At 41.2% G+C, this 17,866-nt stretch overlaps 1 protein-coding gene and 1 pseudogene across 2 annotated transcripts in view; one reads left to right on the forward strand and one right to left on the reverse strand.

Moving 5' to 3' along the window:
- SRPX (sushi repeat containing protein X-linked) overlaps nucleotides 1-17,866 on the forward strand; it is a 141,762-nt gene that overhangs the window by 91,827 nt on the left and 32,069 nt on the right. The gene's annotated exons all lie outside the window — the stretch shown is intronic.
- Nucleotides 4,832-17,781, reverse strand: LOC109554752 (peptidyl-prolyl cis-trans isomerase D-like; annotated as a pseudogene).

Genomic DNA, 17,866 nt, shown 5'->3' on the forward strand with positions numbered 1-17,866 from the left:
GCCTTCAAAGAAAGGTTTGATTGGCTTATGTGATTGTTAGAATAATAAGAATGTTTATTTCTACCGTTTTTTACATTCTTCTCCCACTTCTATCACCCCATACAGAGATATTTCCGTGGAAGTGTAATAAAAACTTGGTGTTCTCATACTTGAGGAGTTTAAACTTTCTTTCTCCCATTTAGTCATCATTCATCTTCAATTACTTCTTTGTTTCCTTATTGCCACTGCTGCTACTGATAAGACTTCCTGGCATGTGGTTGAGCAGGTCATGGTTCTTGCCAAGGACCAGCTCAGAGGACTGGAACATTTTCTTTTAAAAAAAATGAGGTATGGTGGACATCTAACATACTAGTTTCAGGTGGACAACATAATGACCCAATATTTGCATATATTGCAAAATGACCGTAACAGTAGTCCATTTAACATCCATCACCATACATAGTTACTAAAAATGGTTTTCTTGTGATAAGACCTTTCAGGATCCACTCCCCTAGCTACTCTCAAATCTACAATATAGTTTTATTAACTAGAGTCACCAAGCTGTATATTACATCCCCATAATTTTTTCATTTTATTACTAGAAATTTGTACCTTTTGACACCCTTCACCCATTTTGCCCAGCCCCAGCCCCCACTTTCGAAAACGACAATCTGTTCTCTATATCCATGAGCTCAATTTGTTTTAGTTCTTTGGGTTTTTCTTTTAAGATTGCACATGTAAGAGAGATCATATGATGTTTTCTCTTTGACTTACTTAACATAATGCTCTCAAGGTACATGCATGTTTCAAATGGCAAGAATTCATTCCGTTTTGTGGCAGCAGAGATACACTTCCTCGGTCTGGGTAGTGAACTTCTCACATAAGAGGGGCAGCCTCATTCCAGCTGCCAAGCTGTGCTTACTCAGTGAGAATGCCATCTGCTAAGGACCTACAGATCTTTTTTATTTGTGACTTGCCAACTAAATCAAATCAGAGAGGAGCAGCCTTTCCAAATGATCAGTCAAAAATAAAATGCACCTTTTTAGCCTGGTATTTCCCCTGGTCTCATTTGTTTTGCATTTCAGTGAACATTTATTGGGCCTTCCCTGGTGGCTCAGTGGTAAAGAATCTGCCTGCCAATGCAGGAGACATGGTTTGATCCCTGGGTCAGGAAGATCCCCCAGAGAAAGAAATGGCAACGAACTCCAGTATTCTTGCCTGGAGAATCCTATGGACAGAGGAGTCTGGCGAGCTATAGTCCATGGGAGTCACAAGAGTCAGACAACTTAGTGTCTTAGCCTTAGTGACTAAACAAGAACAAATATTGCATTTTATATATATCATTTTCTTCATCCATTCATCCATCAAGGGACATTAAGGTTGTTTCCATAGCTTGACTATTGTAAATAATGCGGCAGAGAACATGGGGGTGCTTATATCTTTTGAAGTTAGTGTTTTGCTTTGGATAAATATGCAGAAGTAGACTTGCTGGATCACATGGTAGTTCTATTTTTAATTTTTTTGAGGCACTGCTTTACTGTTTGCCCTAGTGGCTGCACCCATTTACATTCCCACCAACAAGACATCAGTTCACTTCAGTCGCTCAGTCGTATTCAACTCGTTGTGACCCCACGGACTGCAGCACGCCAGGCTTCCCTGTCGATCACCAACTCCTAGAGCTTACTCAAACTCATGTCCATTGAGTCGGTGATGCCATCCAACCACCTCATCCTCTGTCGTTCTTTTCTCCTGCCTTCAGGCTTTCCCAGCATCAGGATCTTTTCCAATGAGTCATTTCTTCATATCAGGTGGCTAAAGTATTGGAGTTTCAGCTTCAGCATCAGTCCTTCCAAAGAACACCCAGGACTGATCTCCTTTAGAATGGACTGGTTGGATCTCCTTGCAGTCCAAGGGACTCTCAAGAGTCTTCTTCAACACCACAATTCAAAAGCATCAATTCTTCAGTGCTCAGCTTTCTTTATAGTCCAACTCTCACATCCACACATGACTACTGGAAAAACCAAAGCTTTGACTGCACAGACCTTTGTTGGCAAAGTAATGTCTCTGCTTTTTAATATGATATCTAGGTTGGTCATAACTTTTCTTCCAAGGATCAAGCATCTTTTAATTTCATGGATGCAGTCACTATCTTCGGTGATTTTGGATCCCCCCAAAGTAAAGTCATGTATGGATGTGAGAGTTGGACTGTGAAGAAATCTGAGCACCAATGAATTGATGCTTTTGAACTGTGGTGTTGGAGACGACTCTTGAGAGTCCCTTGGACTGCAAGGAGATCCAACCAGTCCATCCTCAAGGCAATCAGTCCTGGGTATTCATTGGAAGGACCAATGTTGAAGCTGAAACTCCAGTACTTTGGCCACCTGATGTGAAGAGCTGACTCATTGGGAAAGACCCTGATGCTGGGAGGGATTGGGGGCAGGAGGAGAAGGAGACAACAGAGGATGAGATGGCTGGATGGCATCACTGACTCGATGGGCGTGAGTCTGAGTGAACTCTGGGAGTTGGTGATGGACAGGGAGGCCTGCGTGCTGTGATTCATGGGGTGGCAAAGAGTCGGACATGACTGAGCGACTGAACTGAAAATAGTCTGTCACTGTTTCCATTGTTTCCCCGTCTATTTTCCATGAAGTGATGGGACCAGATGCCATGATCTTATTTTTCTGAACGTTGAGTTTAAGCCAACTTTTTCACTCTCTCCTTTCAGTTTCATCAAGAGACTCTTTAGTTCTTCACTTTCTGCCATAAGGGTGGTGTCATCTGCGTATCTGAGGTTATTGATATTTCTCCCCACAGTTTTGATTCCAGCTCGCACTTCATCCAGCCCAGTGTTTCTCATGATGTACTCTGCATATGTTAAATAAGCAGGGTGACAATATACAGCCTTGATGTACACCTTTCCCAATTTGGAACTTGTCTGTTGTTCCATGTCCAGTTCTAACTGTTTCTTCCTGACCTGCATACAGATTTCTCAGGAGGCAGGTCAGGTGGTCTGGTATTCTCATCTCTTGAAGAATTTTCCACAGTTGTTGTGATCCACACAGTCAAAGGATTTGGCATAGTCAGTAAAACAGAAGTAGATGTTTTTCTGGGAACTCTCTTGCTTTTTCGATGATCAAACGGATGTTGGCAATTTGATCACTGGTTCCTCTGCCTTTTCTAAATCCAGCTTGAACATCTGTAACTTCACCTACTGTTGAAGCCTGGCTTGGAGAATTTTGAGCATTACTTTGCTAGTGTGTGAGATGAGTGCAGTTGTGCAGTAGTTTGAGAATTTTCTTGGGCATTGCCTTTCTTTGGAATTGGAATGAAAACTGACCTTTTCCAGTCCTGTGGCCACTGCTGAGTTTTCCAAATTTGCTGCTATATTGAGTGCAGTACTTTCACAGCATCATCTTTCAGGATTTGAAATAGCTCAACTGGAATTCTATCACCTCCACTAGCTTTGTTTTTTAGTGATGGCTCCTAAAGCCCACTTGACTTCACATTCCAGGATATCTGGCTCTAGGTGAGTGATCACACCATTGTGATTATCAGTACATAAGCTTTCCCTTTTCTGTATGTCCTCAATGGCATTTGTTACATGTCTTTTTCTTTCCCCCTTTTGTAGCACTGGTTTATTAAGACTGAATCCCTATCAGTATTTGTAGACTGTCAGTAGTCACGTATGGATGTGAGAGTTGGACTATAAAGAAAGCTGAGCACCGAAGAACTGATGCTTTTGAACTGTGGTGTTGGAGAAGACTCTTGAGAGTCCCTTGGACTGCAAGGAGATCCAACCAGTCCATCCAAAAGGAAATCAGTCCTGAATATTCATTGGAAGGACTGATGCTGAAGCTGAAACTCCAATACTTTGGCCATCTGATGCGAAGAGTTGACTCATTGGAAAAGACCCTGATGCTGGGAAAGATTGAAGGCAGGAGGAGAAGGGGACGACAGAGGATGAGATGGTTGGATGGCATCACTGACTCAATGGACATGAGTTTGAGTAAGCTCCAGGAGTTGGTGATGGACAGGGAGGCCTGGCATGCTGCAGTCCATGGGGTTGCCAAGAGCCGGAGATGACTCTGTGACTGAACTTAACTGAAACAATGGGGGAACTGAAGCATCAAAGCAAACACATTAAGGATCATACATAATAGATAAACCCTTAAATTTTCTTATTCCCTATATTATTATTCCCCTTATTATTTATTTGCTTAAGTAATTCAATGCATACTGACAGCTTAAGGTGAAAAGTGTCGGATTCGTGATCTCCAAAGATTTAGCTTTGGGACCAGGGACCAGGCTTGATCACTCAAGAGCTTTTGTGTAGCAGAGTTTTATTAAAGTATGAAAAGAGACAGAGAAAGCTTCTGACATAGACATCAGAGGGGGACAGAGAGTGCCCCCCTTGCTAGTCTTAGCAAGGGAGTTATATACTTTTTTAATTGGTTATTGCAGTAAATCAAAAGAATGTCTCAGGGTTGTAAAGGTCTTACCAGACCCACTCCCACAATATACATTTTAAGATAATGGGATTAGAACTAACAATAGAAAGATTTTACCAGAGCTGCTCCCATAATATATATTTTAAAATGACAGGATTAGTCAGAAGTTTCTCAAAAGGGAGAAACATGTCCTCAAGCAGGATACATTGTTGTTATATAATCATTGGTACAGAGTTTAAGGGAAAACATATCCTTGAGCAATATGAGTTGTTTTGTTGTATAATCATCTGCTCTGGGCTTAAAGAAAAAAACCCTTTGTCCTTTTCTCCTCCTTGAAAACTCCAGACCCCTTTCTCCTCCTCAGGACTTCTTATCAGCCTACCTAGGAACTGACTCTCCAATACTTAACCAAAACTGAATTGCTTAAGAAACATTTCTGAATAGGCTGCAGAGCAGCCTATCTTTCTGTGCCTTTATCTTTTGTTTGACTTCCAGCAATTCTGCCTGAATAGCTCTATCTTCTGGTGCCATCTCCTGGGCTTTCTTAAAGTCAGACAATGCTCGATCGTATTCTTTGAATCCTGGCCACCCTTGGGCTCTATGGTACAGTGCCTTGGTGTTTGCTGAATCTGTTTCAAGGACCTCCAAGCAACTGTCAACCACTCCCTGCCAATCAGACATTTTCAGTGGACATCTTCAGTTTGCAAGCTCCAATATTCAGCACACAGCTTAAAGCAACAGGCTGCAGCTTTGATCCACGTGCTTTCTCAGCTGCAACTTTTGTGCCTTCCACATACCTTAAAACTTCGGTGTATTTTTTTTTAATGGCCATCACTCAGTTCTGGGATTTGAATAAAGAATTTCCAATGTTTTTTAAGTGTTCTGTTACTGATAAAATTTCATCTACATCTTTTAAATCTACATCTGCATCCTCCGAAATCTCGATGACTGTCACCAGAACTATCTTGGGGGAATATTCCCTAATCATCCCCTTCCTTCAGTTTTCTGCATTCTGCAATAATGCACAATTTGGCAGTTTTTTGACCTTTCATCTCCACATTTTCCCAAATCCTTGCCACACCCATTCCTTTCATCACTTGCCCAAACAACACGTGTTTCCCATGAGTGAGGAGTCGGAACTGTCATGATGAACTGAGAATCGCTTATCTTGCAGCCTGCATTTGCCAGGCTCAGTAATTCCGCCTCATTATGCTGATAATGGAAGTTTTCATCTTCAAATTTTTCATCATAAATATTTTCTCCACCTGTCCCATTCTAATTGGAGAAGTCTCCACCCTGAATCATAAATTTATTGATTTGATGAAAAGGGCATCCTTTCAATTTCACCACTTCCCTGGTGGCTCAGACGGTAAAGTGTCTGCCTAGTCTGGGAGACCCAGGTTTGATCCCTGGGTTGGGAAGATTCCCTGGAGAAGGAAATGGCAACCCACTCCAGTACTCTTGCCTGGAAAATCCCATGGATGGAGGAGCCTGGCGGGCTACAGTCCATGGGGTTGCAAAGAGTCGGACACGACTGAGCGACTTTTTTTTTTCAAATAGAGAGGTTTCCCAATAGTGAGTCCGATGCCTGTTTCTCCTGTACCTGACTGCTAAGTCACTTCAGTCATGCCCAACTCTTTGCGACCCCATGGACTGTCGCCCACCAGGTTCCTCTATCCATGGGATTTTCCAGACAAGAGTACTGGAGTAGGTTGCCATTTCCTTCTCCAAGGGAATCTTCCTGACCCAGGGATTGAACTCATGTCTCTTATGTCTCCTGCACTGGCAGGAGTTCTTTACCACTACCACCACCTGGGTAAGTGTTCTGTACACAATTTTCCTGTACACAATGCTTGAAAAATTTATGCAGTTTGGGGCATAATATCTGCAAGCAATTTTAAGGCAATTAGACCATATTGTTCCCCTCTAATATCCAGATTGAAGAAGACTAGAGGGTTACTGGGGTTGGAGTGCTTAACTGGGGTGAGGAGGAGACAAGTGCAACATTGTGGCCCAAGGACACCATTTGCAAGTGACTCAGAGCACTGCATGGAGAAGGCAATGGCACCCCACTCCAGTACTCTTGCCTGGAAAATCCCATGGGCAGAGGAGCCTGGTAGGCTGCAGTCCGTGGGGTTGCTAAGAGTTGGACACGACTGAGCGACTTCACTTTCCCATTTCACTTTCATGCATTGGAGAAGGAAATGGCAACGCACTCCACTGTTGTTGCCTGGAGAATCCCAGGGACGGGGAGCCTGATGGGCTGATGTCTATGGGGTCGCACAGAGTCGGACACGACTGAAGTAACTTAGCAGCAGCAGAGCACTGCATGGCCACAGCACAGCACACTGCATCCATGTAGACCAGCTGTGCTGTTATGTGTCTCTTTAATGATGGCCTTTTTTTTTTAATTTTTTACTTTACGGTATTGTATTGGTTTTGCCATACATCAACATGATGGCCCTTCTAATAGGCATTTGGTGTTGTCTTATGATTTTGATTTGCTTTTTAATGACTAGTAATATTTAGCATCTTTTCATGTATCTGTGCAATGGCACCCCACTCCAGTACTCTTGCCTGGAAAATCCATGAATGGAGGAGCCTGGTGGGCTGCAGTCCATGGGGTCGCTAAGTGTCCGACATGACTGAGTGACTTCCTTTCACTTTTCACTTTCATGCATTGGAGAAGGAAATGGTAACCCATTCTAGTGTTCTTGCCTGGAGAATCCCAGGGACGGGGGAGCCTGGTGGACTTCCGTCTGTGGAGTCACACAGAGTCGGACATGACTGAAGCGACTTAGCATGTATCTGTTGGCCTTTCATATATTTTCTTTGGAGAAATGTCTGTTCAGGCCTTTTGACCATTTTAAAATTGAATCATTTATTTGCTGTTGAGTTAAATGAGTTCTTTAGCAATTCTGGATATTAATCCCTTATCAGATAAATGGCTTGCAAGTGTTTTTTGTTCCCATTTTGTAGGTTGTCTTTATACTTGTTGATAGTTTCTCTTACTGTGCAGAAGCTTCTTAGTTTCATGTAATCCTACTTGTTTTTTTGTTTGTTTTTTGTTTTTTCATTTTGTTGCTAGTGCTTAAGGTGTCATATCCAAAAATCATTGCCAAGAGCTATATCAAGGAGCTCTTTTTCCTGTTTTTTCATCTAGGAATTTCATAGTTTCGTATCTTCTATTTAAGTCTCTAATCCATTTCAAGCTCATTTTTGTAAGAAGTATAACCTAAGGTGTTAGTTTCATTTTTTTACGTGTGAATATCCAGTTTCTTCAGCACTAGTTGTTAAAAAGACTGACTTTTCTCTATTGAGTATTCTTGGCTCTTTTGTCAAATACAAGTTGACTATATATCCTTGAGTTTATTTCTGGGCTCCCAATTCCTTCCCATTTGCTTTTTTGGGCGGGTAAGGCTGTGTTTTTATGCCAGTACTATACTGTATGCAGGTCAGGAAGCAACAGTTAGAACTGAACATGGAACAACAGATTGGTTCCAAATAGGAAAAGGAGTATGACAAGGCTGTATATTGTCACCCTGCTTGTTTAACTTATATGCAGAGTACATCATGAGAAACGCTGGGCTGGAAGAAGCACAAGCTGGAATCAAGATTGCCGGGAGAAATATCAATAACCTCAGATATGCAGATGACACCACCCTTATGGCAGAAAGTGAAGAGGAACTCAAAAGCCTCTTGATGAAAGTGAAAGAGGAGAGTGAAAAAGTTGGCTTAAAGCTCAACATTCAGAAAATGAAGATCATGGCATCCGGTCCCACTTCATGGGAAATAGACGGGGAAACAGTGGAAACAGTATCAGACTTCATTTTTTGGGCTCCAAAATCACTGCAGATGGTGACTGCAGCCATGAAAGTAAAAGATGCTTACTCCTTGGAAGTAAAGTTATGACCAACCTAGATAGCATATTCAAAAGCAGAGACATTACTTTGCCAACAAAGGTCCATCTAGTCAAGGCTATGGTTTTTCCAGTGGTCATGTATGGATATGAGAGTTGGACTGTGAAGAAAGTTGAGCACCGAAGAATTGATGCTTTTGAACTGTGGTGTTGGAGAAGACTCTTGAGAGTTCCTTGGACTGCAAGGAGATCCAGCCAGTCCATCCTAAAGGAGACCAGTCCTAGGTGTTCATTGGAAGGACTGATGCTAAAGCTGAAACTCCAATACTTTGGCCACCTCATGCGAAGAGCTGACTCATTGGAAAAGACCCTGATGCTGGGAGGGATTGGAGGCAGGAGGAGAAGGGGACGACAGAGGATGAGATGGCTGGATGGCATCACCGACTCGATGGACATGAGTTTGAGTGAACTCCGGGAGTTGGTGATGGACAAGGAGGCCTGGCATGCTGCAATTCATGGGGTCGCAAAGAGTCAGACATGACTAAGTGCCTGAACTGAACTGATACTGTTTGAAGTACCATAGCTTTATAGTATAGCTTGAAATCAGAAAATGTGATGCCTCCTGCTATATTCTTTTTTTGTTGTTGTTGTTCTATTCTTTGAGAATTGCTTGGCTATTTAGGGGTCTTTTGTAGTTCTGTACAAGCTTCAGGACTGTTCTCCACCCCCATCCCCACTTGTGTAAAAATGCCTTGCATTTTTTCATAGATTGTTCCAGCCTTCTACCACTGAGAATAATGTTAGCTCTAGACTAGTCATTTATGACCTTTCTTATGTTTAGGTACTTTGTTTCTATACCAAAAAATTTTTTTAAAAAATCATGAACATAAGTTGAATTTTGTCAAATGCTTTTTCTCCATCTATTGGGGTGAGTTTTTCATTCTATTAATCTGATATATCACATTGATTTTGTGTCTGTTGAGCCATCCTGCATTCTAGGTGAAATTCCACTTGGTCATGCTGAGTTATCCTTGTAATGTGCTGCTGAATTCAGTTTGCTAATATTTTGAGAAATTTTGCATCCATACTAATCAGGGATATTGATCTGTATTTTTCTGATAGTGTCTTTTTCTGGCTTTGCTATCAGGGTAATGTTGACCTCATAAAATGAGTTTGGAAATATTTCTTCCTTTTCTACTTTTTTTGGAAGGGTTTCAAGGTTACTGTCAATTCTTTACAAACATTCTTTAAATGTTTGGTAACATTCATTAGTGAAGCTATCTGGTCCTGGGCTTTAATCATTGGGAGATTTTTAATTTTTTAATTATTTTATTGATTTAATCTCCTTACTAGTAATTGATCTATTCAGACTTTCCATTCCTTCATGATTCACTCTTGATTGTTTTTATGTTTCTAAGAATTTTTCCACTTCTAGGTTGTCGAATTATTGGCATAGAGCTATTCATAATAGCCTCTTATGAACTTTGTATTTCTGTTGTATCAGTTGTAATTCTCTGACATTTACAGTTTTGTTGATTTAGTTTTTTCCTTAGTTTAAGGGAGTGTCAATTTAATTTATTTTTCAAAGAACCAACTCTTAGTTTGGTTAATCTTTTCTACCATTTTTCTGTTTTCAGTTTCATTTATTTTTGCTCTAATCTTTATTTCCTTCCCTCTGCTAATTATGGGTTCAGTTTCTTTCTCTAGCTCCTTAAGGCATAATTAGGTTGTTAATTTGGGAAATTTCTTGCTTTTTAATGTTGATTTTTATTGTTGTGCATTTGAGTTTTCATATGTTGTCTCCATTTTTGTGTCAAGATACTTTATTTCCCCTTTAATTTCTTCCTGATCCATATGTTATTCAGGAGAGTGTTGTTTAATTTCCATGTATACATGAATTTTCAGTTTCCTCTTGTTGCTGCTCAGTCGTGTCCGACTCTGTGCGACCCCATAGATGGCAGCCCACCAGGCTTTCCCGTCCCTGGGATTCTCCAGGCAAGAACACTGGAGTGGGTTGCCATTTCCTTCTCCAAAGTGTGGAAGTGAAAAGCTAAAGGGAAGTCACTCAGTCGTGTCTGACTCCTAGCGACCCCATGTTATTGATTTCTTATTTTGTACCACTGTGGTCAGAGAAGATACTTGGTATAATTTCAGTCTTCTTAAATTTTCTGCTGCTGCTGCTGCTAAGTCGCTTCAGCCATGTCCAACTCTGTGTGACCCCATAGACGGCAGCCCACCAGGCTCCCTCATCCCTGGGATTCTCCAGGGAAGAACACTAGAGTGGGTTGCCATTTCCTTCTCCAATGCATGAAAGTGAAAAGTGAAAGTGAAGTCGGTCAGTCGTGTCCGACTCTTCACAAGCCCTTGGACTGCAGCCTACCAGGCTCCTCCATCCATGGGATTTTCCAGGCAAGAGTACTGGAGTGGGGTGCCATTGCCTTCTCTGTCTTAAATTTTCTAAGACTTGTTTATTTAGTGGCCTAACATATGGTCTGGAGAAGGAAATGGCAACCCACTCCAGTATTCTTGCCTGGAGAATCCTGTGGACGGAGGAGCCTGGTGGGCTGCTGTCCATAGGGTCGCACAGAGTCAGATATGACTGAAGTGATTTAGCATGCGTGCGTGCATTGAAGAAGGAAATGGCAACCCACTCCAGTATTCTTGCCTGGAGAATCCCAGGGAGCCTGGTGGGCTGCTGTCCATGGGATCACACAGAGTCTGACACGACTGAAGCGACTTAGCAGCAGCAGCAACATATGGTCTGTTCTAGAAAATGTTTCACCTGCACTTGAGAAGAATGTGTATTCTGCTGATGTTGGATAGACTATTCTGTGTATGTCTGTTTTGTATATTTAGTCTGTGCATGCTAACTCACTTCAGTCATGTCTGACTCTTTGCGAACCTATGGACTGTGGCCTGCCAGGATCCTCTGTCCATGGGATTCTCTAGGCAAGAATATTGGAGTGGGTTGCCATGCTCTCTTCCAGGGGATCTTCCTGACCAGGCATCAAACCCATGTCTCTTATGTCTCCTGCACTGGTAGGTGAGTTCTTTACCGCTAGTGCCAGCTGAGAAGCCCCTTTTGGTCTATAGAGTTATTCAAATTTGGTGTTTCTTTATTGATTCTGTCTAGATGATCTATCCATTGTTGAGAGTGGGGTTTTAAAGTCCTGTTTATTTCTCCTTTTAGGTCTATCAGTTTTTGCTTTATGAATTTCAGTTTTCTAACGTTGGGCACGTAAATATGATCATTATAACTTTTTGATGTATTGATCCTATCATCATTATATAATGACCGTCTTTGTTTCCTTTTACCATTTTTAAAATTAAAGCCTATTTTGTCTGATATATCTACTCCTGACTTTTTTGGGTTGTTTGCTTAAAATATTTTTCCATCCCTTTACATTTCCTTTGTATGTCTTGAAGGCCAAAATGATTCTTGCAATGAGCATATCATTAGATCTTTTATAAAAATCCATTTAGCCATTTGATTTCTCATTTAGAGAACTGGATCCATTTACATTTAAAGAATTATTGATAAATAAGAAGATACTGCCATTTTGTTAATTGTTTTCTGGTTGTTTTATAGATCAGCTATTTCTTCTTTTCTTGTGTTTTGATGCTGTGTGGTATTAGTATGCTTTGACTTTATCATACTTTTTTGTAATTCAGGTTTTTCCCTTCTTGTTACCATATGAGCATGCATTTTAAGTCACTTCAGTCATGTCTGATTCTTTTTGATGCTATAGACCATAGCCCATCAGGCTCCTCTGTCCATGGGATTCTCCAGGCAAAAATACTGGACTGGGTTCCATGCCCTCCTTTAGGGGATCTTTCCAACCCAGGGATCGAACCCACATCTCTTATGTCTCCTGCATTGGCAGGCAGGTTCTTTACCACTAGTACCACCTGGGAAGCTGTTACCATGAGGCTTACATTAAAAACAAACAAACAAACAAAAAAACCTTAAATTATAACATACTATTTTAAACTAATACCAACTTAATTTCAATCAAATCCTAAGCTTTATACTTTAAATTATACTCCCTTCCCATTTTAGGTTATTGATGTTACAATTTACATAGTTTTTAATATTGTATGCTTCATAACTTTAATATTGTATACCTCAGATTATTGTAATTTTAGTTATTTTTACCATGTTAGGTATTTTTTTAAGTTTCTGTATCTTTGAAAAAATGTTTTATATTGGATTATAGTTGATTAACAATGTTAGTTTCAGATGTACAGCAAAGTAATGCAGTTATATATATATATATATATATATACACACATATATATGTATCTACTCTTTTTCAAATTCTTTTCCCACTTAGGTTATTACAAAAAATTGAGCAGAGTTCCCTGTGCTATACAATAGGTCCTTGTTGATTATAGATTTTAAATATAGCAGTGTGTACCTGTCCAACCTGCACTCTCTCCTCTCCCCACCCTTCACCCTGACACCATAGTTCATTCTCTGAGTCTGCTTCTGCTTTGTAGTGTCACCTTTTAAGATTCTGCATATTAGTGATGTCATGTATTTGTCTTTCTCTTTCTTACTCACTATGATAAACTCCAGGTCCATCCATGTTTCTGCAAATGGCATTATTTCATTCTTTTTATGCCTGAATAATATTTCATTGTATATATGTACCACATCTTCTTTATCCATTCATCAGTGGACATTTAGGTTACTTCCATGTCTTGGATATTGTAGATAGTGCTGCAATGAACATTGTGGTGTGTGTATCCTTTTAAACCACGTTTTTCTTTTGATGTATGCCCAGGAGTATCACTATTTTTAGTTTTTTAAGAAACCTCCACACTGTTCTCCATAATCCCTGTACCAATTTAAATTCCCACCAACAGTGTAGGAAGGTTCCATTTTCTCCACACTCTCTCTAGCATTTATTATTTGTAGACTTTTTATTCCTAGATTTTTTTTTTAAGAGCCTCCATACAGTTCTCCATAGTGGCTGTATCAATTTACATTCCCACTAATAGTACAAGAGGGTTCCCTTTTCTCCACATCTTCTCTAGCATTTATTGTTTGTAGATTTTTTTAATGATGGCCATTCTGATCAGTGTGAGGTGATACCTCATTGTAGTTTTGACTTGCATTTTTATAGTAATGAATAATGTTGAGCATCTTTTCATGTGTTTATTGACCATCTGTATGTCTTCTTTGGAGAAATGTCTGTTTAGGTCTTCTGCCCATTTTTTGATTGTGCTGTTTGTTTTTTCTATATTGAGTTGTATGAGCTGTTTGCTATTTTGAATATTAACCCCTTGTCAGTTGGCCTTGTTTGCAAATATTTTCTCCCATTCTGTAGGTTGTCTTTTCATTTTGCTGGTGGTTTCCTTTGCTGCACAAAAGCTTATAAATTGGGTTAGGTTCTGTTTGTTTATTTTTGCTTTTATTTCTTTTGCCTTGGGAGACTGATCTAAGAAAACATTTCTATGATCTGTGTAGAAGGTGCACTTGAGAAGAATGTGTTTTCTGCTGCTTTTGGATGAAATGCTACATGAATATCAATTCCATCTGGTCTAATGTGTCATTTAAGGCCTGGGTTTCCTTATTGATTTTCTGTCTGGATAATCTATCCATTGATGAAAGTGGGGTGTGAAAGTCCCCCACTATTATTGTGTTACTGTCAATTTCTCCTTTTATGTCTATTAGTATTTGCCTTATATATTGAGGTGCTTTCTATCTGTGCATCCATTCTTTTTCTGAGATCTTGGATTATCTTTACCATCATTACTCTGAATTGTTTTTCAGGCAGATTGCCTATCTCCATTTCACTTATTTGTTCTTCTGGAGTTTTATCTTGTTCCTTCATCTGGGACATATACCTCTGCTGTCTCATTTTGTCTAATTTTCTGATTGCAGTTTCCACTCTGCAGGCTACAGGCTGTGTAGTTCTTGCTTCTGTCTGTCTGCTTTTGAATGAGGCAGTCTAAGAGGCTTGTGCAGGCTTCCTGGTGGGAGGGATTAGTTCCTGCCTACTGATAGGTGGAGCTGGGTCTTGTCCATCTCCTGGGCAGGGTCCTGTCAAGGGGTGTGTTTAGTAGGCAGCTGTGTGCTCAGGATGACTTAAAATAGTCTCACAAGTGGGGCTGTTTTCCTGTCCTGTTGGTTGTTTAGCTTGAGGCATCTTAGCACTCAGCCTACAGGCTGTTGGGTGGGTCCAGGTCTTGATAAGAAAATGGTGGCCTCCAGCAGGGCTCATGCTGATGTATATTCCTGAGAACTACTGCTGTAATTGTCTGTCCCAACAGTGAGCCACAGCTGCCTCCCCTAACCTCTGCAGGTAACCCTCCAATACTAGCAATACTAGCAGGTAGGTCTGGCCCAGTCTTTTATGAGGTCACTGATTTCTTTTCCCTGGTTCCTGGTGTGCCAAAGACCTTGTGTGTGCCCTCCAAAGTGGAGTTTCTGTTTTCCCCAGTCCTATGGAATTCCTGTGATTAAATCCCACTTCCTTCAAAACTAGAGGATTTGGAGGCTCCTCTTCCTGTTGCCAGACCCCCTAGCTGGGGAGCCTGATGTGGGGCTCAGAACTTCCACTCCTGTGTACAACTTCTGTGGCGTAATTATTTTCCAGTTTGTGGCCTGCCCACCTGATGGCCAGGAGTTGATTTAATCACTTTTGCACACAGGCCCGCGGGTGCGCACGCTACCCCCCCACCCCCATCTTGTAGCTCCTTCTTTGTCTTTGGATGTAGGGTATCTTTTTTGATAGGTTCTAGCATTTTTTTGCAGAGAAGGCAATGGCACCCCACTTCAGTGTTCTTGCCTGGAGAATCTCAGGAACGGGGGAGCCTGGTGGGGTGCCGACTATGGGGTTGCAGAGTCGGACATGACCGAAGTGACTTAGCAGCGGCAGCATTTTTTGTTGGTTGTTCAGAAGTTAGTTATTTTGGTGGTTTCATCAGAAGAGGTGAGCTCACATCCTTCTACTCTGCCATCTTGTCTCTGTCTACCATGGTTGTTTTTTAACTTTTAAATTCAAGCTGTAAGTGAATTACATACCACTATTACCATATTACAGAACTCAACTTTAACTAAGTTTCCCCCTTTCCAGTGAGTTTTACACTGCCTTCTTATGTTCTTATGATGTTAGTTATTGTCCTTTTATAGTTATTCCTCAGTACTTACAGGGGATAGGTTGGAAGACTCACTGTGGACCCCAAAATCCGTGGATGCTTACATCCCATTGTCAGTGCTCTGTATCTATGGGCTCCATATACATTGATCTTCTGGTTCTACATATAGTATGTGGTCCATGGTTGGTTGAATTTGTGGATCTGTAACTTGTGGATATGGACGACTGACTGTACTTCCACTCAAAGAAGTCTTGTAAAGCAGGTCTAATGGTGATGAACTCTCTCAGCTTTTGTTTTTTCAGAAAAATATTTGTCTCTCTTTCATTTCTATAGGGGAGCTTTACTGGATATGGAATTTCTAGGGTTGACAGTTTTTCCTCCCAATATTTTGAATATGTCATACCATTCTCTTCTGGTCTGAAAAATTTCCATTATTAAACCACTGGTAGTCTTATGGTAGTCTTATGGTTTGGTCTCGGTTGCAGAGTGCTCATTTAAAATGCTGAATTATGTGCAAACTACATTTTACATAGAAATGTATCTCAAATAGTTCCCATTTGTGTTCTCTTTCATTAGAGGTCATTTCTATGTAAAACCATCAAAATTGCCTTTATAGGTCATGTCCATTTGACGGCCTCTAAACCCTTCAGTTCAGACAGCAAAGCGTCTGCCTGCAATGCGGGAGACCTGGATTCGATTCCTGGGTCAGGAAGATCCTCTGGAGAAGGAAATGGCACCCCACTCCAGTATTTTTGCCTGGAGAATCCCATGGACGGAGGAGCCTGGGGGGCTACAGTCCACGGGGTCGCAGAGTCAGACACGACTGAGCGACTTCACTCACTCACTCTGTCTTATGGAGGTTCCCTTGTATGTAACTTCTCTCTTTTCTCTTGTTGCTTTAAAAATTCTTTGTTTTTGTCTTTTGACAATTATAATATGTCCTGGTGTAGCCTATTTGGGTTCAATCTATTTGGCATCCTTTTTGGATCTAGATGTCTAGTTCTCTCCCAAGGATTGGGAATTTTTCAGCCATTATTTACTGAAATACACTTTTTGTCCCTTTCTTCCTCCTAGAATTCCCAGAATGCAAATACTTTTCATTGTGTCCTATAAGTCCCTTAGGCTCTCTTCAATCTTTTTCATTATTTTTCCTTTTTGTTCCTCTGACTGGATAATTTCAAATTATCTGGTTCCCAGGTTTCTTATTCTTCTGCATAGTTGAATCTGCTTTTGAGGCTCTCTATTGAATTTGTCAGTTATTTTATTATTCAGATGTATGATTTTTTTTTCATGGTTTATATTTGTCAAACTCCTGTTCATTTTTCTAATTTCATTTAGTTGTCTGTTCTTATAGCTCACAAAACCTCTTTAAGAGAATTATTCTGAATTCTTTGAAAGTTCATAGCTCTCCAATTTCTTAGGGTCAGTTATTGGCCCTTTATTAATTACATTTGGTGGTATCAGACATACTTGCTTTTTCATGATCCTTGATTCTTTTTATCGGTATCTGTTCATTTGAGTAAGTGATCTCTTTTTCCAGACAGTTCCGGTTTACTTTGGCAGAGACAGTTCTTCAGTCAGCTCTGTTAGGTTTCTGGACATATCTGCTGGTAACATCCTTGGGAAGGTGGGGCTTGCTGCTAGGATCTGGTTGGCTAAAGCATCGGTTTGAGCTCTGAGCTTGGTGGCAGGGGTGTGCCATAGACTGGGAACAGCTGGGTAGGTCTGCCATCTTAGTCCCCTGCCCAAATACAGCTGTAGGATGTGCTTCATGAATTCTAGATTCTCCTCAGGCTTACTAGATGCTTTAGACTGGGTAATATGCCCAGCTGTAGGTGCGGCTATGAATTAGCTTCCCTCTTCTGGCAAAGCAGCAGGAAGGGACCCAGAGTTGGCATGGCTCATAGTCTGGGGACCCAAGTCAAACAAGAGTGTGCACTGAATATTTTGCCTAGGTAAGGACACCAGTTTTGCTCTGCAGACAGAGAAAGCTACAGTCTGTGTTCTGTTCAGATGCACCATAAGCAGGGCTGTTGGATGGGTGATACAGCTTCCTTTGTGTTAGGCTTCAGTTCCTTGGTCAGGTGGTCTGAAGGTAGTATTCAGTTATAAGTGAGGTTGTGAATGGTTTTCCATTCCTGGGCACAGTGGGAAAAGCACCTTCAATGCCACGGATATTCTTAGTTTGTGACCTTGACTCAAGCCGACTCATATATCAAGTTCCCTGGCTATACAGGGCCACTTTCTTTGCCCTGGCAGCCATCAGCTCTGCTCACCCGCCTCTCAGTTAAGAGTTGCTGGGTTGTACAGCTTCCAGGTATTCTCACCAACTCTTCCTGTCAGCTGGGGGCCACACTCCAGAATGGGTAGGGCAATGACTCGGGCCATGCCTGGGTGGTACTGGGAGGGCACATTTCAGGCAACTCTCAAATTTTCCCAAATAGGCTTTCTGGTCTGGAAGGGACAGGAGCCT

This window comes from Bos indicus, chromosome X (assembly GCF_029378745.1).
Source record: "Bos indicus isolate NIAB-ARS_2022 breed Sahiwal x Tharparkar chromosome X, NIAB-ARS_B.indTharparkar_mat_pri_1.0, whole genome shotgun sequence".
Lineage (NCBI taxonomy): Eukaryota > Metazoa > Chordata > Mammalia > Artiodactyla > Bovidae > Bos > Bos indicus.